The sequence below is a fragment of the Mirounga leonina genome, unplaced genomic scaffold (genome assembly GCF_011800145.1).
Source record: "Mirounga leonina isolate KUSES-001 unplaced genomic scaffold, KU_Mleo_1.0 Mir_201, whole genome shotgun sequence".
Classification (NCBI taxonomy): domain Eukaryota; kingdom Metazoa; phylum Chordata; class Mammalia; order Carnivora; family Phocidae; genus Mirounga; species Mirounga leonina.
The window spans coordinates 23,718,256-23,740,688 of record NW_023270504.1 but is presented as its reverse complement, the minus strand read 5'-3'; the positions used below and the strand labels follow the sequence as shown (position 1 = coordinate 23,740,688).

The 22,433-nt window shown below is 42.2% G+C and overlaps 1 pseudogene; it reads left to right on the top strand.

The window, feature by feature from the left end:
- The first annotated feature begins 9,241 nt into the window (after positions 1 to 9,241).
- LOC118025444 lies at positions 9,242 to 11,416 on the top strand (annotated as a pseudogene).
- Positions 11,417 to 22,433: the final 11,017 nt, after the last annotated feature.

The following is a 22,433-nucleotide window of genomic DNA, read 5'->3' as shown; positions in this document are numbered from 1 at the left end:
TTAACAAAAGCCAGAGGAAAGGAGCGGCAGCCTGCTGACCTGCTGACTTTATGCCCTGCAGGTAACTATGCTTCTGCCATCAGTATGGGAAATTTGTAAGTAGTTTCTATATACACCTTGCTGGATAGACTCTTGGCTCAGTTTCCTCGTCTGTACCTCTTCCTGTGTGGCTGTAAAAGGTAAAGAAAATAAAGAGCTAAATCTTCATAATAGCTGACAACATCAGTGATCTACAAATGGGGGCTGTTAAGAGAAATTCTATCTTTATCCTACGTTCACGATCTCCAAGTTTGAAATTGCCTTTCGTTGTGATTATTATTTTAATCCAGTGAACAACATGATAGATTGAGAGCACCCCCTTCTAATTTTGTCTCGGACATTCCTAGATGTAAAATAACGAAATTTCTTGACTTGTAAACCAACCCAGTTGAAAAGGGGGAGGTCAAGAAGAACATCCCCTAAGCAAATGATATTCCTGTAAATGGTCTTGCCAAAGCGTTTGTGACAAGTTCCTTTTAGAATCTGTGTTGGGCCCTCCTATCTCTTCTTCCTAAGCAAACCTCTTCTTCTGGCCTTTCTCCCTGCCCCCTCCCCCCCCGCCCCCACTCTTTTTTAAATCAACTTTTCTTTCTCTGGCCTGGCATTTCTGTCTTGTCCTGCAACCCCACTCCGTCCCTGCTCTCAAATTTGTTTTTTTTGGTTTTTGTTTTTGTTTTTTTCTGTATGTTTTCCAAAGAACCAGTTTTTATGGTTGGGTTTCAGCATGAACATATTTATAGACAAAGATAACAGTCTGCAGCTTTCAATTTTCCTCCCCACTCTTAAATTCAATATCCGAGAAACCTAAGATTTCTTCCTCTTTTCCAGTCTCCCACTCCTCCAAATAAACCCTTAGCAAATTCCAATTGTATATTTTCCGGAGATGCAAGCCTGACTAATCCTCGCATGCACTCTCCTCCTTGGGTCTCCACCTAGAACTGCTTGCTTTGCTTCCACGAAAAGAGATATTCGTTCTTAAGGATGCCAATTCGTGAGCATAGGAGGATTGCCGGGACCAAAGCACAGAGATCAATTCTTTGTAATCTTTCCTTTGTCTTCTCAGACCATCATTCTGGAAGGGAAAAGAGTAGGAACACGAGTGTCAAGGAAGAGGTGGGTGGAAATACATTGCGCTCAGGCAGACAGTCTGTCTCATTACAGAGTATGATTCCTTTAAAGAGGGAACGTGAGTGATGGATGGAGTGAACTAAATTTATTGTGGTAATCCTTTTGCAACATCTACGTCTATCAGTCCATTGTGTTGGCTCCCCTTAAACTAATACAATGCCATATGTCAATTACTTCTCAATAAAAGTGGGGGAAAAGTAAATTAAAAAACAGAAAACTTGACTTCCTGGCTTTCAATTAGTACGGCTGGTAAATGAGTGCAGTCAAGGCCACCAAACACCTTAGTTTGCCCGCAGCTCTCTAAACCGCAGGTACCAGAAGCTTTGTTCTTTGCTGACGGGGGTCTTGGCCTGAAAACCTGGGCCAAATGCTCCCCCATCCCCCCACCTGTGTCTCATTGTATCTAGGGTCAGAGCCTCTGGAGTGAAAGACCAAAGGGAAGGGGGCTGGTAGCTAGAAGGCAAACTTACTACATTCTTTGCCCTGGAAAGCAATTTGAATAAGGTTGAGAGAATGCTTAGGAAGGTGTCGGAGACCTTGGATTTGTTGGGGTGTGGGCTGGGTGGGTGGAGGAGGGGTGTGTTACAAGGTGCTTAGAGTCCAGGGCTCAAATGCAAAAGTGATTTTAGATTTTGTTTTCCTAGGAGCATCAGCCAGAAGGGAGAAGAAAAAAAGAGCTAAATATTAAAAATGAAAAATATTTTTCAGAAACGATTTATCCCTCACTTAAAGGTAAGAAATGCACATTAGGCAACATAATCTTTTAAGAGCACAGGTGTCCTAACTTTGCATCAGATTTTGCTGACCTGTCAGGATAAGGAGGAAGCGACAATCATCATGAATATTAATATAGGCTTCACTGCCCCTCGATTTTCAGGCATAGTGTACATATCAAATGTGGAATTATCAAATTTATTATTAATTTATCACTGGTGGGATCATCAGATTGGTTATTGATTTATCATTGTTTTTACCCTTCACCCATTGTCCATTTGCGTTTACTCGAGTGTATCCAAACTGAGAGGCATTCACCTGTTTTCACTTCATTCTCCTGTAAGTTTCTGCTCCTGCTTGTCTGTTCTTTACATTGTTTCGCTCTACCTGATAAACCCAATCTTTAAGTCACTGTTTCTTGTCCCTATGCGTACAAACATGTGTGTGTTTATAGATATATTTAGTGATTTTTAACATTTATTGGCTAGGAACTATTTATTTATTGCTTATTCAACTAATAGTTCATGAGTGCCTATCATGTGCTGGAGAGAAAAGAAATAATTAAACAACATCTCCACTTTTGAGGAGCTAGCAGCTTAGTAAAGTAGATCAAAATAAACCAAAAAGACAGTTACAGTGTCATGTGATGAGTACCGAACATTAAAAAAAAAACCAAAAAACGACGTATGTACTAGATGCTAAGGGAGAACAAACAAGGGAAGGTATGGCCAGGGAGGGGAATCAGAAAAGACTTCTTGGAGGATTTTCGACTGAGCCAAGATGGAAAAAATGTTGAGAGCGTAGGGAAGGGAATTCCAGCAAATGAACACTTTTGTCAAAGGCGGTGTCAGTGTCTTAGAGAAAATAATGGGTCATTAGAAAATAGGGTTGAGAGACCTGAAAGGTAATGAAGTGACCACAAATAGTATAACAAAAACAAAAACAAAAGAAACTGCACATTGAGAATTAAATCTCCTTTCCTTAATTTATACTCTATTGATGTTCCACCTAATCTGTCTCTCTGTCTCCTTTATGGTTCTTCTCAACCGCGCCCCCCCCCCCGCCCGACATCTAAAAGTTAAGAGTGTACCAAAGCTTCGTTCTCAAACCTCTTTTCTTTCTCTCTCTCTCTTTCTTCCTTTTTTAAAAGATTTTATTTATTTGAGAGAGAGCGAGTGCGCACAAGTGGAGGGAGGGGCAGAGGGAGAAGCAGACTCCCCGCTGAGCAGGGAGCCCCGATGCGGGTCGGATCCCAGGACCCTGAGATAAGTCAGATGCTTAACCAACTGAGCCACCCAGGCGGCCCTGCAACTATATGCTTTTGACCTTTAAATGTACGTCTTTACCCCAGACCTATTCCCCAAACTCAATCTCATATATTCAACTGCCTACCTAACATCCCCATTTGGATTTCTAAAAGGCATCACAAAATTAATATTTCAAATGAATATTGAAATATTAGATGGGTGCTTCCTATAGTGTTCTCCATCTTAGTGTATGACAATTCCATCTTTTTAGTTGCTCAGGTCAAAACCTTAATTCCAACTTTGTTGCCTGTGCCTTCAAAATGTCTAGAATTCAGTTGCTTCTTTCTTTTAATCTTTTGTGTCCTCCAGTGTTTCTTTTTTCAATTCTTGGAGTGAGTTTTGATCCCATGAACTAGGGCTTGGAGAACCAGCAGAGTAGCAAGAAATGGTTATTTCTTTTAAAGAACATTTATATATTTTATTATTGCCTGCATCACAGGAGAGCTAGGGGCTTGAAATTACCTGTGACCTCTGGCAAGTGTGCCAACCCAAGCTGCATTTGACCTTTTCTGACATCTCCAAGATTACCACTCTTTCCACATCACCATCTATCTATCCCTTGGATTATTCCAATAGCCTCCCAACAGGTCTCCCTGTTTGCACGCTAGCCTTGCTATAATCTAGTCTCAAAGTACTGGCCAGAATGAATTTTGTGAAGACAAGTCCTATCAAGCTATTCCTTTGCTCAAAATCCTCTTTCGGTGTTCTCACATTTAGAGTAACAAGGCGAAGCTGGATTACCTGAACCCTTTTGTGGCCTTGTACTTAACTTCCATCCTGTCACCTTGTGTTCTCCTCCACCCTCATGAAACTGCCTCCTTGCTGATCCTGGAACACGCCAGAAAATCTCCTGAATCAGGGCTTTTGCTATCACTCTTATCTCTCGCTGATCTGTTCTCCCCCAGAAATATATCTGGGTTGATCTCTCACCTCCTTTACATCTTTATTTTTTTTTTTAAGGTTTTATTTATTTATTTGAGAGAGAAAGAGAGCGTGAGAGCGTGCGTGAGAGAGAGCAGGGGTGAGAGAGGGAGCGCATGAGAGAGCGAGCACAAGTGGGGGAGGGGCAGAGGGAGAGAGAGAAGCAGGCTCTCCAATGAGCAAGGAGCCCCAAGTGGGGCTTGATCCCAGGACACTGGGATCATGACCTGAGCCAAAGGCAGATGCTTAACCGACTGAGCCACCCAGGCACCCTCCTTTCCATCTTTAATATTACCTTCTCAATAATGTCTCCCACTCCCTATCATTTTCCTCTTGATTTTTTTTATAACTCTTGTCACCATCTTGCACAATATATATTATCTATCATCTATCTATATCTTCTATCATCTGTCTATCATCTTCTATTTCCCTACAACCAAAATATAAGCTAAGGGGTGCCTGGCTGGCTCAGTGGGAAGTGTGTGTGACTCTTGATCTCAGGGTCGTGAGTTTGAGCCCCATGTTGGGTCTACGTAGAGATTGCTAAAATAAATAAACTTTAAAAAAATTGTTAAAATATAAGCTATGTGATGGGGCTCTGGCTGGCTCAGTCATCAGAGCATGTGACTCTTGATCTCGGGTTGTGAGTTCAAGCCCCATGTTGGGTGTAGAGTTTACTGAAATAAATAATAAAAACTTAAAAAAATAAAAATCATATATATATATATAAGCTATGTGAGGGCAATTATTTTCATTTTTGCCAGTTTTGTTCAGTGTAGTATTCCTACCCCTAGAAGAGTGTGGACCGTAGGCCGCCATCATCAGCATCACCTGTGAGCTTGTTCGGGACATAAATGGGTGGGCTTTACCACAGAACTACTGAATAGTAACCTCTGGTGGGGGTGACTGGGGATCTGTTTAAAAAGTTCTCCAGGGGCACCTGAGTGGCTCAGTCAGTTAAGCGTCTGCCTTCAGCTCAGGTCGTGATCCCAGAGGCCTGGGATCGAGCCCCACGTCAGGCTCCATGCTCAGCGGGGAGCCTGCTTCTCCCTCTGCCTGCCACTCCCCCTGCTTGTGTTCTCTCTCGCTCTCTTGCTCCCTTTCTATCTCAAACAAATAAAATCTTTTAAAAAATTTTTTTAAAAAATAAAAAATAAAATAAAAAGTTCTCCAAGTGGAGCACCTGGTGGCTCAGTCGGTTGAGTGTCCGACTCTTGATTTGGGCTCTAGGTCATGATCTCAGGGTAGTGGGATTGAGCCCCAGGTCCACTCTGCACTGAGTGTGGAGTCCACTTGTCCCTCTCCCTCAGCAGCACCCCCCTTTCTCCCTCTCAAGTAAATAAATAAAATCTTAAAAAAAAAAAAAGTTCTCCAGGTGATTCTTTAGCATGCCTTTGTTTAAAAACTGTCTAGAAAGGCACTAGGAAGATAGTAGATATTTGATCATTATTTGTTGATGAAGGAATGGGTTTAAATGAGACCTAGGACTTTGTAAGCAAATAGAGTGTAGGAGCCATTTCCTTACATTTAAATATTAAATTGCATTTCAAATGTAATATACAAAATAATCTTTAAAAAGCAACAATGCTCTTTGCCTCAAGTCCACTAAATTAATTCAGTGAGCCTGAAGCTCTTCTAATCTTTCTGGCCCCTCTGGGAGATAGATTACTCTCAATTTACCTGTGTTATCAAGATGAACCACACAACCATCAAAGCTGCTGCGATAGAGATTACAAATGGAATTACAAAAGCATATTCTCCGCTTACTTTGCCTGTTACAGCTATAAGAGCAAAACCACACCTTTTTTCCCCCTAAAAGAAACTTATAAAAATCTTCACACATGGGGCGCCTGGGTGGCTCAGTCGTTAAGCATCTGCCTTCGGCTCAGGTCATGATCCCAGCGTCCTGGGATCAAGTCCCACGTCGGGCTCCCTGCTTGGCGGGAGGCCTGCTTCTCCCTCTCCCACTCTCCCTGCTTGTGTTCCCTCTCTCGCTGTTTCTCTCTCTGTTAAAAAATAAATAAAAATCTTTAAAAAAAAAAAAAAATCTTCACACTTACATAGTGGTCAATATGCTAAACCCTCCTAATGTATCTGTCATCCAGTTCAAATAACTTATTCATGGCCACTCTTGGTTCATCAATGACTTTACCATGAGCACAAGTTTTGAAGTTCAGTAAAAAATCCACCCAACAAAATATGTGAGACATCATTGACCCCTTTTTCCACCATCCAAACTTCTATTCAGCTCTGTCTATAATAGCTCTGTCACAATAATCTTACTTTCCAACACTTCTCCAGGCTGCCATCTGAATGCTGAACACCACTCCCTTGATCCTCGTTCAGGTACCATCTCTTGCCCAGACCTCTCTACACTTCCAGTAAGCCTTCCACAGACTGAACCAACTGTGTACCAGAGTGATCTTTCTTTCTTTCTTTCTTTTTTTTTTTTTTTAAGATTTATTTATTTATTTGAGAGAGTGAGAATGAGAGAGAGTACATGAGAGGGGGGAGAGTCAGAGGGAGAAGCAGACTCCTCGCTGAGCAGGGAGCCCGATGCGGGACTCGATCCCGGGACTCCAGGATCATGACCTGAGCCAAAGGCAGTTGCTTAATGAACTGAGCCACCCAGGCGCCCCTCTTTCTTTCTTTTTTTTTTTTAGATTTTATTTATTAGAGCGAGAGAGCGCACAAGCAGGGGGAGGGGCAGGGGAGAGGGAGAGGCAGACTCCCTGCTGAGCAGGGAGCCCGCACACGAGCCTGATGCAAGCCTGATCTGACTGACGCGAGCCCGATGCTCCATGCCAGGATCACGACCTGAGCGGAAGGCAGACACTCAACCAACTGAGCCACGCAGGAGCGCCTGGAGTGATCTGCTTTCACTTCAGCCCCACCATCCCTCTGCTTAAGTGTTGTCGAAGGAAGCGCACTCTGCCTGCCTTTCAAGGCTGCCCTGAGCTTTGGCAAATTGCTGTACCCAAACAATCCTCTCTTTCCTGAATGCTTTGCCCCCCCTTTCTTTGGTTCATTTTTAGTTATCTTTTTTTTTTTTTTTTTTTTTAAGATTTCTCCCCCCTCCTTAGTTAGCTTTTAAGACATGGATCAGGTGTCACCTTCCACAGTCCCCTTATCCCAGTGAATTAAGTGTTTCCCTTCTGTGTCTAAATCTTCCCACAGCAGTGGTCACTGTGCATTTTAGTTATAAGTATTTGTGTTTGGAATAATAACTCCTTCAAGGCCTGGTTTGTTACTATAACCTAATGCCATGTTATTCGAAGTATAGTCCTTTCTGGCAACCTCAGCATCACCTGAGAGCTCGTTAGAAATCGAAATCATGGGCTCGGTGTTAACCCCAGACCTAGTGAATCAGAATCTCTGGGAGTGGGACCCAAGAATCTATCTTTTAGGAATCTGTAATTCTTGTGCATCCTGAAGTTTGAGAACTATTGCTTAGAATACAGTGCTTAGCTCTAGCAAAAAAAAAAAAAAAAAAACCCTCAATACATATTTATTGAATTAATGAATTGGCTCTTGTGTTTAAAACACTGATATTCAGAAAATTGGGGAATTACAAGAATTCTCAAAAAGAAAAAAATCCCCAAAGAACAACTTCCCTGTGATCCTGTTTTGTATTTGTCAAAGTTTAACTAAAGGCTTTTACTATTTAAGAACTAAATTATTATGTGTAGCAAATTCTAAGGTCTCCCTGTGGAGACTTCCAAGGGTAAACTGAATTGTCAAAGAGCCCTTGACCCTGAGCAACACTATTGATATCAAGGCGTTACTCCCTCTTTCCCACCCTACCCTCAGGGGATCTTTGACCCAATGTAAAAAGGGATTCCTTTTTCACCCCTATTTGGACAAGCCTCCAGGGAGGGGAGGAGCACCTAGGAACGTCTACCAAAATTTAGCAAAGTATAATATTGCCCTGGAACAATGTGATATAATTGGCCCCGAAGAGAACAGGCTCCATGGTTTCTCAGTAGGTGCGAGAGCAGGAGAAAGAACTTGGAAAAAGTAGGTGGTGGGAGGGGCTAAGGCAAGTGGGGGAGTGTTTGGGGGGGTGGATAAGGGAAAAATCTAGCACCTTAGTTGTTGCTCTAATTAGCTGGTAGTGGGATGAAATAAAGCTGTTAGCCCTCGAAATACCACACCTAAATATTTTACTTCACATCCGAGTATTCTAATATTATAAAAGGAATAGAGGAAGAGGGAACAAGAGGGTCCTGCCTTCCAGGAGTAAATACTTTTTTTTTTTTTTTTAAGATTTTTTATTTATTTATTTGAGAGAGAGAGCACATGAGAGGGGGGAGGGTCGGGAGGGTCAGAGGGAGAAGCAGACTCCCTGCCGAGCAGGGAGCCCGATGCGGGACTTGATCCAGGGACTCCAGGATCATGACCTGAGCCGAAGGCAGTCGCTTAACCAACTGAGCCACCCAGGCGCCCCTACTTTTTTTTTTTTAAAGATTTTATTTATTTGTCAGAGAGAGAGAGAGAGCACAAGCAGAGGGGAACAGCTGGCAGAGGGAGAAGCAGATTCCCTGCTGAGCAAGAAGCCCTATGCGGAGCTCGATCCCAGGGCCCTGGGATCATGACCTGAGCTGAAGGCAGACACTTAACCCACTGAGCCACCCAGGCGCCCCCAGGAATAAATAAATTTAATTGTGTAAGAGTTAAAAGCTAAGGCAAATAGTGTGATGTTGAAAAAGGAATTCTTTTTTTTTGTTAAGATTTTATTTATTTTTTTAAGTAATATCTATGCCCAACATGGGGCTCGAACTCACAACCCCAAGAGTTGCATGCCCTTCCGACTGAGCCAGTCAGGCGCCATAGGAATTCAAATTTAAGGAAGCATTTGTTGAATGTACTATTGAGGGTTACAGCCAGAAGATGAGGCAAAGCTATTTTTTAAAATTAAAATTGAGAAATAATTTGCATATAATGAACAAATCTCAAGTTGTACAGCTTGACGAATTCTTTACTTATGTACACAAATCAAATAACAGTCACCCAAATGAAGAGAGAAGCCACTTCCAACACCCAGGGAGGCCAGATTGCATTTTTGTTAAATGCTCAGAATCTCAAAACCCAATGTTCCTTAGACCATTGTCAATTTCTTTTATGTTTCAGACATGAAGTAAGACAGCCTGAATTTTTATTAAAAAAAAATTTTTTTTTTTAAGTAGCTCCATGCCCAACATTGGGCTTGAACTCAGGATCCGGACAACAGGAGTTGCATGCTGTGGGGACTGAGCCAGCCAGGTGCTCCCGCCAGCCTGATTCTACCCAGTTGCTATATGACAAGTGGTTTCACATTTCTATGCCTCAGTTTCCTTCATATGAGTAAGAAGAAGTGAGAATTATCATACATACAAACTGATCAGATGTGGACATGGCATATTGGAAACACTCCATAAATGCCACTTTATTTTCTCTATGCAAGTTATATTTTAGGGAATCCATTAATTCATTCACTCAACACATATCTATTAAGCATGTCTGAAATGTCAAGTGCTAGGAGAAAGAAACGAATTATGCATGCTTCCTGTACCAAAACATTTTATAATGTAGTATAGAAAAGAAGCCATGTGAACGGATGAGTGCCTTCAGATATTACGGAACTGTGGTGTGAGTGTGTGCAAGATACAGCGGGAGTAGAAAGGAGGGACTCCTATCTTGGAGGGAAATCAGTTAAGAGTATCAAATATCATCATACCCTGCAGCTGTCAGCTCCTTCAGGGTCTGGCCCAGAAGCGGTGTAAGCTGAACCGCTACGGCTGCAGGCTGCTGCATGCCCTGGGCCATATCCCCTTGCCGACCTCTGCGCTCTTCCTCTGTCCTCACCGCCTCTGAAACCGCTGGTGGTGTTCGTCCTCCGTGGTCTCCGCGCCGGCATGAGGACCCAGTGTGCCCGCATCAGCGAGAAATACGGCCACACACACCCTTCTGCAGAACTTCGTGATGAAAAGGAAGAACCCAGATTCACAGGGCGGTGAACTCATTGAAAAGTACATTACAGAGGCTCCTGGGTGGCTCAGTCGTTAATCGTCTGCCTTCGGCTCAGGTCATGATCCTGGGGTCCTGGGATCGAGCCCCATGGTCCTGGGATCGAGCCCCGCACAGGACTCCCTGCTCAGCGGGAAGCCTGCTTCTCCCCCTCCCACTCCCCCTACTTGTGTTCCTTCTCTCACTGCCTCTCTCTGTCAAATAAATAAATAAATAATCTTAAAAAAATAAAAAAGTACATTAAAGATGGAAAGATTGTGCCAGTTGAAAGAACCATCCGTTTGTTAAAGAGGGAAAGGGATCCGATGCTGGCTGCCCATGCTCAGAATAGATTCCTGATTGAGGGGTTTCCAAGAAATCAAAGACCACCTTCAAGGTTGGGACAAGACCATGGGTGGGAAGGTAGGTTGTAGCTTTTGTTCTGTGTTTTGGCTGTAATAATGAGATCTGTATTGAACGATGTTTTGGGAGGAGAAAGAAAAGTGGTAGAAGTGATGACAACAGAGAGAGTTTGGAAAAGAGAATTCAGAACTATATTCAGTCAACAAAGCCAATTATTGACTTACATGAAGAAATGGGGAAAGTCAAGCAAATGCATGCCTTTAAGTCTGTTAAGTTGTTGTTGTATTAATATTTATTTATTTAAGTAATCTCTACACCCAGCATGGGACTCAAGCTCTGGAACAAGAGTCCCATGGTCTTCCCACTGAGCCAGCCAGGTGCCCCATAGGAGTGTCTTTTTTTCTATTTTTTTCTTTGTTTTTTAAGATTTTTATTTATTTGAGAGAGAGCCAGAGAGAGCACAAGCAGGGGGAGCAGCAGAGAGAGAGGGAGAAGCAGACTCCATGCTGAGCAGGAAGCCTGATGTGGGGCTCGATCCTAGGACTCTGGGATCAGGACCTGAGCCAAAGGCAGACACTCAACTGACTGAACCAGCCAGGTGCCCCTTTATTCTATTTTTTTTTTTTTTTTAAGATTTTATTTTTAAGTAATCTCTACAAACAAGGTGGGACTCGAACTTACAGCTCTGAGATCAAGAGTTGCAGGCTCTGGGACCCCTGGGTGGCTCAGTCAGTTAAACGTCTGCCTTCTGCTCAGGTCACGATCCCAGAGTCCTGGGATCAAGCCCCACACTGGACTCCCTGCTCAGCATTGGGTCTGCTTCTCCCTCTGCTTAACTCTCTCTCAACTCTGACAAATAAATAAAATTAAAAAAAAAGAGTTGCGTGCTCTACGTACTGAGCCAGCCAGGCACTCCTATTGATGAAGTTTTTGATGAAGTTATGAAGATTTTTGTTTGACAAAAAAGGCTAGCTCTAAAGCTGAAAGCATCCTTGAAATCATGCTTGAATATTGCTTTGATGGCTGCTATTTCAACCCCCCATTTTTAAAAATTTTTTTTAAAGATTTTATTTGTTTATTTGACAGAGAGCGTGCGAGCACAAGCAGGGGGAGCAACAGAGAGAGAGAGGGAGAAGCAGAATCTATGCTCAGTGGGGAGCCCAATGCGGGGCTCGATCCCAGGACCTTGGGATCATGACCTGAGCCGAAGGAAGACGCTTAACCGACTGAGCCACCCAGGCACCCCTTTCAACTCCCTTTTAAGGCACTTTTAATCTTTCATAATTACATCTCCATTAATGGCTGGAAAAATATGTAATAAGACAAATTGAGTTTTTTATCTTCAATTTTTTTTGGTCACAGGAGTAGACAGCAAATTCAGGTCTCGCTTCATCTGAGCTATGGTGCTCACAAAACAAAGGATATAGCTAGTTCTTTGTTTTTACTCAAAGCATATCCCTTTTATACTTTGTACCTTGTATAAGCAAAACTTTTTGGTATATTTGTATATCCCTTTAGTAATTACATGTTAGGATTAGGGATTCTCCACATCCTCCTTTACTTAAAGGTTTTAAATTTCCAACCTGTTAAGTGAATTTGTGGACCAAATTCCGAAGGGACTTTTTGTATAGTCAGTTCTTACAAAATGTGTTTGATAAACAAACTCGTAAAAATTCCTAGAAGTGTTTTAGTATTTATCACAAGACTGGCCGTTTTCTATAAAAAGGTAAGAAAACTTAGGCTTTATTTTATTGCAACTCATAGAAAGTTGTGTGACAGGGCATCTTTTTTACTTCCAGGGATTGGGATGGGGTCACTGGGGTTTCAGGGCCCGGAGGAGTTGCAAGATTTATTCTGACATTTATTGGAGGATAAGGGGCAAGGATCACATCTAATGACATGTGTTCTTATACTCTATTATAGTGTGCTATTTATGATTAAACTGATCTGAACAGAATTCCTGGCAGTGGAACCTTGAAATGCACATACTAATTTTATGGTAGACTGATTTGGTTAGCGTTTTAGTAACACTTCATTCAAAGTTTTTTTGTTTATTTCTAGATTAAATGGAGGGTTGGTATGAAGTAAAAAAAAAAAAAAATCTGGTTAAAAAAATATATCATCATAAAAAGATAGTACTTGAATTCAGTTTTGAAAAATGGTCAGGCAGTAAGAAAAAAAGGCAGCAAGCTTGAAAAATCCTGATGTCTGCTGGGGACTATGCATAGATTGGTGCAGGGACGGATAGAGATGATGCTACAAGGCAGGTAGGAGCAGGATTATACAGGTCTCCGTCCTGCTAAAGAGTTTGGATTTTATACTAAAGGCAGTGGAGCCACTGAAGAGTTTTAAAGTGGGGAATGACAGGCAGCAACCTCTGCGACCTGGGCCACAGCAACTTCTTGCTAGACATGTCTCCAGAGGCAAGGGAAACAAAGGTAGAAATGAACTAGTGGGACGTCATCAAAATAAAAAGCTTTTGCACAGCAAAGGAAACAGTCGACAAAACCAAAAGACAACTGACAGAATGGGAGAAGATATTTGCAAATGGCATGTCAGATAAAGGGCTAGTATCCAAAATCTATAAAGAATTATCAAACTCAACACCCTAAAATAAATAATCCAGTCAAGAAATGGGCAGAAGATGTGAACACACATTTCTGCAAAGAAGACATCCGAACGGCCAACAGACACATGAAAAAATGCTCAACATCATTCAGCATCAGGGAAATGCCAATCAAAACCACAATGAGATACCACCTTACACCAGTCAGAATGGCTAAAATTAACAAGTCAAGAAATGACAGATGTTGGTAAGGATGCGAAGAAAGGGGAACCCTCCTACACTGTTGGTGGGAATGCCAGCTGGTGCAGCCACTCTGGAAAACAGTATGGAGGTTCCTCAAAAAGTTGAAACCCTACAACCTAGCAATTGCACTACTGGGTATGTACCCCAAAGATACAAATGGAGTGATCCGAAGGGGCACATGCACCCCGATGTTTATAGCAGCGATGTCCACAATAGCCAAACTGTGGAAAGAGCCAAGGGCGCCTGGGTGGCTCAGTTGGTTGGGCGACTGCCTTCGGCTCAGGTCATGAACCTGGAGTCCCTGGATCGAGTCCCGCATCGGGCTCCCTGCTCCGCAGGGAGTCTGCTTCTCCCTCTGACCCTTCCGACCCTCCCCCCTCTCATGGTCTGTCTCTCTCTCAAATAAATAAATAAATAAAAATCTTTAAAAAATAATTAAAAAAAATTAAATTAAAAAAAAAAAAGAAAGAGCCAGGATGTCCATCGAGCGATGAATGGATAAAGAAGATGTGGTAGGGCGCCTGGGTGGCTCAGATGGTTAAGCATCTGCCTTCGGCTCAGGTCATGATCTCAGGGTCCTGGGATCGAGTTCCGCATCGGGCTCCCTGCTCCTTGGGAGCCTGCTTCTCCCTCTGCCTTTCTCTCTCGCTCTGTCTCTCATGAATAAAAAAAAAAAAAAAAAAAAAGATGTGGTATACACACACACACACACACACACAATGGAATATTACTCAGCCATCAGAAAATGAAATCTTGACATTTGCAACGTAGAGGGTATTATGCTAAGCAAAATAAGTCAATCAGAGGAAGATCATATGATCTCACTGATATGTGGAATTTAAGAAACAAAACAGAGGATCATAGGGGAAGAGAGGAAAAAACAAAACAAGATGAAACCAGAGAGGGAGACAAACCATAAGAGACTCTTAATCATAGGAAACAAACTGAGGGTTGCTGGAGGTGGGGGGAGGGATGGTCTAACTGAGTGATGGACATTAAGGAGGGCACGTATGTAATGAGCACTGGGTATTATATATGACTGATGAATTACAGACCTGTACCTCTGAAATCAATAATACAGTATATATTAATTAATTGAATTTAAATAAAAAAATTAAGTAGGGAATGATATAATCAGTCTCAGGAACATCTAAAGAGGATTTGAGGAAGAGGATGGAGCAGGACCCATTAAGAGACCGATGTGATCACCTAGACCAGGGATTGGCAAACTAGTTGGCTACCTGTTTGTTTAGTCCATGAATGTAAGAATAACTTCTACATTTTATTTTATTTATTTATTTATTTTTTAAGATTTTACTTATTTATTTGACAGAGAGAGACACAGCGGGAGAGGGAACAGAGCAGGGGGGTGGGAGAGGGAGAAGCAGGCTTCCCTCTGAGCAGGGAGCCTGATGTGGGGCTCGATCCCAGGACCCTGGGATCATGACCTGAGCCGAAGGCAGACGCTTAACTACTGAGCCACCCAGGTGCCCTAATTTCTACATTTTAAATAAATTAATTTTTAAAAGTTTATTTATCATCTCTACACCCAAAGTGGGGCAAAAACTCATGACCCTGAGATCAAGAGTCACATGCTCTACCCACAGCCAGACAGGCACCCATTTTCTACATTTTTAAATGGTTGGGGGAAAAAGGCAAACAATATTTTGTGACTTGTGGGGCACCTGGGTGGCTCAGTCGTTAAGCGCCTGCCTTCGGCTCAGGTCTGATCCCGGGGTCCTGGGATCGAGCCCCGCATCGGGCTCCCTGCTCAGCGGGAAGCCTGCTTCTCCCTCTCCCACTCCCCCTGCTTGTGTTCCCTCTCTGGCTATCTCTCTCTCTGTCAAATAAATAAATAAAATCTTTAAAAAATATATATATTTTGTGACTTGTGAACAGTATCTGAAATTCAAATTTCAATGTCCTCAAATACAATTGTATTGGAACACAGCCGTGCTCATTTATTTACGTACTGTTCATGGCTGCTTTCATGTTACAACAGCAGAATTGAGTAGTTGTCACAGAGACCCTACAGTTTGCAAATCCTAAAATACGTACTACTTGACCCTCTGCAGACAAAGTTTGCCGACTCTGGATGTGGGCAAAAGTGATCAGAGTCTCTGTGAAAGTGGGAGCCATGCAGAAAGAAGCGGGAGTGAATGTATTCAAACCACATTTATACAAGCTACATTAATGGGTAGAATTGATAGGGGCTGGCAACTAATTTGATGTTGGTGGCAAGAAGAATGGGAATCAGTACGACACTTTTTCTGGCTCAAGTGACTTAGTAGACAGAGCTGCCAGTCACTTGATTTTATTTTATTTTTTCAGGCACTCAATTTTAAATTATAAGCAGAGAAATATAATTAATTAGAGTTCAGGTGTTTTTAGAAGTCCAATGCACTATCCATTGCGCCATGGAGCCACCTTAGAGTTCAGGTGTTTTTAGATTGATGTATCTGAGAGGCATCCAGATATTGTTGGAATAAAGGATGAAACTCTTTAGAGAGATCTCATCTTACAGAGGTTAGTGCATTCACGGTCTATAGCTGGTAACAGAAGCTGTCAAGTCAACCAGAGTGGACAGGCAGAGCAAGGTTGCAAACTTAAGCATTTTAGGGACCAGGTAGACAGGATGTAAGAAAAAAAGTGGATAGACATGGTTGTAAAAACTAACTCACTTTCCCCTTAATTTTTATATAAGGGTGAAATAAACATTTCAATAGGAAAGATATTTGGCAGATCTCACTCAGGTTAGAGTGCAGCAGGGAGTCCAGGAGACAACAGGGCATGGTAGGGACTAAAATGATGACAGGGATGGAGGTTAGGTAAAGACACAGCAACAGGGACTTTCACTCACCAGCCAATGATGATTGCCTCGCCTGCCAGCATCCCCAACATGGCGCCATTCCCCAGGGTGGGTCATCAGCTGTCTACCTAGTGACAGGTGGATTACACTGGATCATTTCCATCTTGGAAGAGGGAACACTTTGTTCTTATTGAAATCGACACTCACTGTGTATATGAATTTGCCTTTCCTGAATGCAGTGCTTCTGCCAAAACTACCATCTGTGGACCTACAGAGCGCATTATCCACACAGCATTGCCTCAGATTGAGGAGCTCACTCCACTGCAAAGGGAGTGCGACAATGAGCTCATGCTTATGGAATTCACTAGTCTCACAGTTTCCCATCATTCTAGAGCAGCTGGGTTGGGAGCGCCTGGGTGGCTCATTCGGTTAAGCATCTGCCTTTGGCTCAGGTCATGATCCTGGAGTCCTGAGATCGAGCCTGGAGTTGGGCTCCCTGCCCAGTGGGGAGTCTGCTTCTCCCTCTCCCTCTGCTGCTACTCCTGCTTGTGCTCTTGCTCTTTCTCTCTCAAATAAATAAATAAAATCTTAAAAAAAATAAATAGTTGGGTTGATAAAATGAAGGAACAGACTTTGGGAGACTCAGTTGTAGTGCCAGCTGGGTAGCAATACGTTTCGGGTCTAGGGCAGTGCCCTCCAGTAGGCTGTGTGTGCTCTAAGTCATCATCCAATCCATGGCGTTGTCTTCCCATAGCCAGAATTTACAAGTCGAGGAATCCAAAGTGTAGAAATAGGAGTGGTATCCCTACTATTATGTCTAGTGATCCACTAGCAAAATTTTTGCTTCCAGTCCCAATGATGTTATGCTCTGCTGGTCTAGAGATCATGCTCTATCATTAAGGTCAATAGAAAATTACAATAACCCAATCTAGGAAGGACCGCTAATGGCCTAAACCCCTGAAAAATATAGGTTTAAGTCACTACCAGGAAGAAAATTACTATCAGCTGAAGTGCTTGTTGAGGACAAACGGAATATGTGCTAGTCTCTTAACAAGATTGATGATGATAATACAATATTGTTGTCCATATTCACTATACTTGCATTAGATCTCCAGCGCTTATTTGCTACGCACTAGATTCAAAGGGAATATGGAATGAGTAATGAAAGAAAGTAGATACAGATACCACCTATGACCAGTGACCAGTTGCAGAAACAAAGACTGTGATTGTTACAAGTGTTTCTGCCCTTTTTTGTTACTGTATAAGTCTACTCAGGCTGCCATAACAGAATACCACAGACTTGGTCTGTTAAACAACAGAAATTCATTTTCTTACATTTTTGGAGGCTGGAAGTCCTAGATTACAGTGCTTGTATGGTTATGAAAGGGAGGAAGAAATTACCTTTGTCCACATTTCATTTAGCTGGACTAAGAATTAAAATTTACATAAGACAGATTAATAGGAGAGGGCGCCTGGGTGGCTCAGTTGGTTGGGCGACTGCCTTCGGCTCAGGTCATGATCCTGGAGTCCCGGGATCGAGTCCCGCATTGGGCCCCCTGCTCGGCAGGGAGTCTGCTTCTCCCTCTGACCCTCCCCCCTCTCATGTGCTTGCTCTCTCTCATTCTCTGTCTCTCAAATAAATAAATAAAATCTTAAAAAAAAAAAAAAAGATTAATAGGAGAAAAACCCAAAGCTTTATTATGTGCACAGAATGCTTGCTTCGGCAGCCCATATACTAAAATTGGAGCAACATTACGTGCACAGAGAGGCCCAATGATAGGATTGAGACCTAAAGAAATAAATAAGACAGGTAGTTTTTATACTGATTAGACAGACAATAAATCTGTGAGGAAATGATAGGATAAAGAAAACTTAACTTTGGGGGGCACCTGGGTGGCTCAGATGGTTAAGCGTCTGCCTTCAGCTCAGGTCATGATCCCAGGTTCTGGGATCAAGCCCCATGTCTGGCTCCCCAGCCCAATGAAGAATCTGCTTCTCCCTCTGCCTCTCCCCTTCCTTGTGCTCTCTCTGTCTCTCCCACAAATGAATAAATAAAATAAAATAAAAAAGAAAACTTAACTTTGGGAGCTTCAATCAGTAAGGAATTCTTTCTTTTTTTTTTTTTTTAAGATTTATATATTTAGGGTGCCTGGGTGGCTCAGTCGGTTAAGCGACTGCCTTCGGCTCAGGTCATGATCCTGGAGTCCCGGGATCGAGTCCCTCATCGGGCTCCCTGCTCGGCAGGGAGCCTGCTTCTCCCTCTGACCCTCCCCCCTCTCATGTGCTCTCGCTCTCTCATTCTCTCTGTCTCAAATAAATAAATAAAATCTTAAAAAAAAAAAAAGATTTATATATTTATTTGACAGAGACCCATTGAGAGAGGGAACACAAGCAGGGGGAGCGAGAGAGGGAGAAGCAGGCCTCCCGCCAAGCAGGGAGCCCGATGCGGGGCTCGATCCCAGGACCCTGAGATCATGACCCGAGCCGAAGGCAGACGCCCAACGACTGAGCCACCCAGGTGCCCCTCTTAAGTAACTTTTGTTCAAAATAATCAATACGCCAAAGTGGCACATTTTGAGGCAGGCTGCCTTTGGCCCCTGCAGTTGGGTTCTGGTGAGAATTCTCTTCTGGGATTGCAGATGGTGGCCTTCTTGGTGTGTCTTCAAATGGCCTTTCCTCTGTGTGTGTGTGTGTGTGTGTGTACTCCTGGTTTCTCTTCCTCCTCTTTTTTTTTAAATAAGATTTTACTCATTTAGTTATTTAGAACATGAGCAAGGGGAGGGTCAGAGGAGTAGGGAGAGAGAGAACCCCAAGCAGACTGCACTGAGCACAGAGCCAAGGTGGGGCTTGATCCCATGACCCTGAGATCACGATCTGAGCCAAAATCAAGTCTGTCGCTTAACTGACTCAGTCACCCAGGTGCCCCCTGTCTCTTATTCTTCTTACAAGGACATCAGTCGTGTTGGATTAGGGCCCTACCCTTATAATCTCATTTAACTTTACCTCTTGAAAGGTCTTTTCTGCAAATATAGTATATTGGGAGTTAGGGCTTCAACATATTAATTTGAGGAGGACAACAGTTCAGTCCATAAGAACTATAAATGTGTGTGTGTGTGGCAAATATTTCTATTTACTTCTCTTTTTTTAAAGATTTATTTATTTATTTGAGAGAGAGAGGGATCAGCAGACTGCCCGCTGAGCAGGGAGCCCGATGTGGGACTCGATCCCAGGACCCTGAGATCATGACCTGAGCCGAAGGCAGATGCTTAACCAACTGAGCCACCCAGGCATCCAATAATCATTAACTTTATAGCAGAGTATTTAAGTTACAGGATATCAAGGAGAAGCGTGAACATCACCCAAAGACTTTGCATCATCTTATCAGGAGACAGCATGTTTTTGGTTGTATGCAGGATAGTTGTATTATGTTAGGCAGAAGTATGACTTGCTATTTGCCTTATTTGGAGATTAAATGTGGTTCAAGATGTATTTGGGTGCCAAGGTGACAAACATTGTTTCCAGGTTAGGGCTATAGCTAACCATGTTGTGACATTGTTGTATATTTTTCCTGGTGCATGTAAGTATTTTTAAGGACATAGTGGAATTGCTGATTTATAGGGTATGAATATTTTTCGCTTCAAAATATACTGTAAAGCATTTTGTTTCAAAATGGTTTTTCAGGGGCGCCTGGGTGGCTCAGTCGTTAAGCATTTGCCTTCGGCTCCCGTCATGATCCCAGGGTCCTGGGATCGAGCACCGCATTGGGCTCCCTGCTCGGCAGGAAGCCTGCTTCTCCCTCTCCCACTCCCCCTGCTTGTGTTCCCTCTCTCGCTGTGTCTCTCTCTGTGAAATAAATAAATTAAATCTTTAAAAAAACAAAACCAAAAACAAAACCAAAAAAAACCCAAAATAGTTTTTCAAATTTATATTCCTATTAACAGTTGATATGAGGTAGTTATTACAACCTTGTCTATACTTGGCACTATCAAGTTTTTAAATTTAGCTATTCTTGTGAGTATATAATTGTATTTCATAGTGTTTGCAACTGGCATTTCTTTGTTGGTGTCAATAAAATTGGGCATTTGCATTTCTTTTGTGAAATGTCTGCTTAGCTCTTTTGCCCATTTTTCTATTGGATTGTTTGACTTCTTATTGATTTGTATTAGTTCTTTATGTCTTCATGAACAGAAGATCTTAATGCAGTCTAATTTATCAATCTTTTCCTTTTCTTTCTGTCTTTTTTTTTTTAAGATTTTATTTATTTATTTGACAGAGAGAGACACAGCGAGAGAGGGAACTCAGGCAGGGGGAGTGGGAGAGGGAGAAGCAGGCTCCCCGCCGAGCAGGGAGCCTGACGCGGGGCTCGATCCCAGGACCCTGGGATCATGACCTGAGCCGAAGGCAGACGCTTAACGACTGAGCCACCCAGGCGCCCCTATCAATCTTTTTCTTACTGCTTTTTGTGTCTTGTTTGAGAACTCCCTCTCTGTCCTGAGGTCATTATATTTTTCCATATTGTTTTTTTTCCCCAATTTTTTTTATTGTGGTAAAATACACATAACATAAAATTTACTATCTAATAATTTTTCAGCGTACAGTTCAGTGGCAATAAATACATTCATAATGTTGTGCAGCCATCACCACCATCCTTCTCGGTAACTTTTATGTCGTAAAACTGAAACATTACACTCATTGAACAGTAACTCTGCATTCTGCCCTCAGTCCAGCCCCAGGCAATCACCATTCTACTTTCTATGATTTTACTACTCTATCTCATATAACTGAACTCATACAATATTTGTCTTTCTTTTTTTAAGATGTTATTTATTTATTTATTTATTTGACAGAGAGAGAGAGAGAACACAAGCAGGGGGAGCAGCAGGCAGAGGGAGAAGCAGGCTTCCCGCTGAGCAGGGAGCCCAACGCAGGACTTGATCCCAGAACCCTGGGATCATGACCTGAGCTGAAGGCAGATGCTTAACCGACTAAGCCACCCAGGTGCCCCAATATTTGTCTTTTTGTGATTGGGCATTTCACTTAATATAATGTCCTCAGGGGTCACCCCCGTTGTAGCATATATCAGAATTTCCTTACTTTTGGAAGTAATTTCCTTACTCTTCGCTGTGTCTCCTTCTGCCAAATAAATAAATAAAATCTTAAAAAAAAAAAAAGAATTTCCTTACTTTTTAAGGCTGACTAATGTTCCATTGTACATATATATCACATTTTGCTTATCCATTCATCTGTCAGTAGACATTTGGGTTGATTTCATGTTTCAGCTATTTTGAATACTGCTGCTATGAACACGAGTGTACAAATATCTCTGAGATTTTTTTGGAGTATATATGCAGAAGTGAAATTATTAGTCAGATAGCAATTCTATTTTTAATATTTTGAGGAGCTATCATACTGCTTTCCATAGAGGTTGTACCATTTTACATTCTTACCAAGAATGCACAAGGGTTCCAGTTCCTCTACAAGCTTGCCAACACTTGGGGGTTTGGGGGCCTTTTTTTTGTTTTGTTTTGAAAGATAGTCATTCTAATGGGTGTGAGGTGTTATCTTATTATCGTTTTGATTACATTTCCCTAATGACTAGTGATATTGAGCATCTTTTCATGTGCTTTTTGGTCATTTGTATATCTTTTTTGAAGAAATGTCTATTCAAGTCTTTTGCTCCTTTTTCTCCCCAGGATTCCCCTGTCACAATCCCATTTTTTAATTAAAAAAATTAATTGAAGTGTAGTTAACACACAATGTTAATCCTTTGCCTATATTTTTATTTTTTCATTTATTTTTTTTTAAAGGTTTTATTTATTTATTTGACAGAGAGAGACACAGCGAGAGAGGGAACACAAGCAGGGGGAGTGGCAGAGGGAGAAGCAGGCTTCCTGCTGAGCAGGGAGCCCGATGCGGGACTCAATCCCAGGACCCCAGGACCATGACCTGAGCCGAAGGCAGACGCCTAACGACTGAGCCACCCAGGCGCCCCCCTTTGCCTATATTTTTAAAGATTTTTTTAAAAAATAATCTCTACACCCAACATGGGGCTCGAAATTACAACCCTGTGATCAACAGTCGTGCTCCACTGACTGAGCCAGCCAGACACCCCTCCTTTGTCTATTTTTGAACTGTTTTCTTGTAGTTGAGTTTTAGGAGTTCCCTATATATTCTGAATCCCTTAGATATGATTTGTAAGTATTTTCTCCCATTCTGTGGGTTGCCTTTTTACTCTGTTGATACTGTCTTCTGGTGTACAAATTTTTAAATTTTTACAATTTTAGAATTTTATTTTTTAAGCATTTCTTTATTTGAGAGAGAGAGCAAGAGCGAGAGAGAGAGCACACATGAGCAGGGG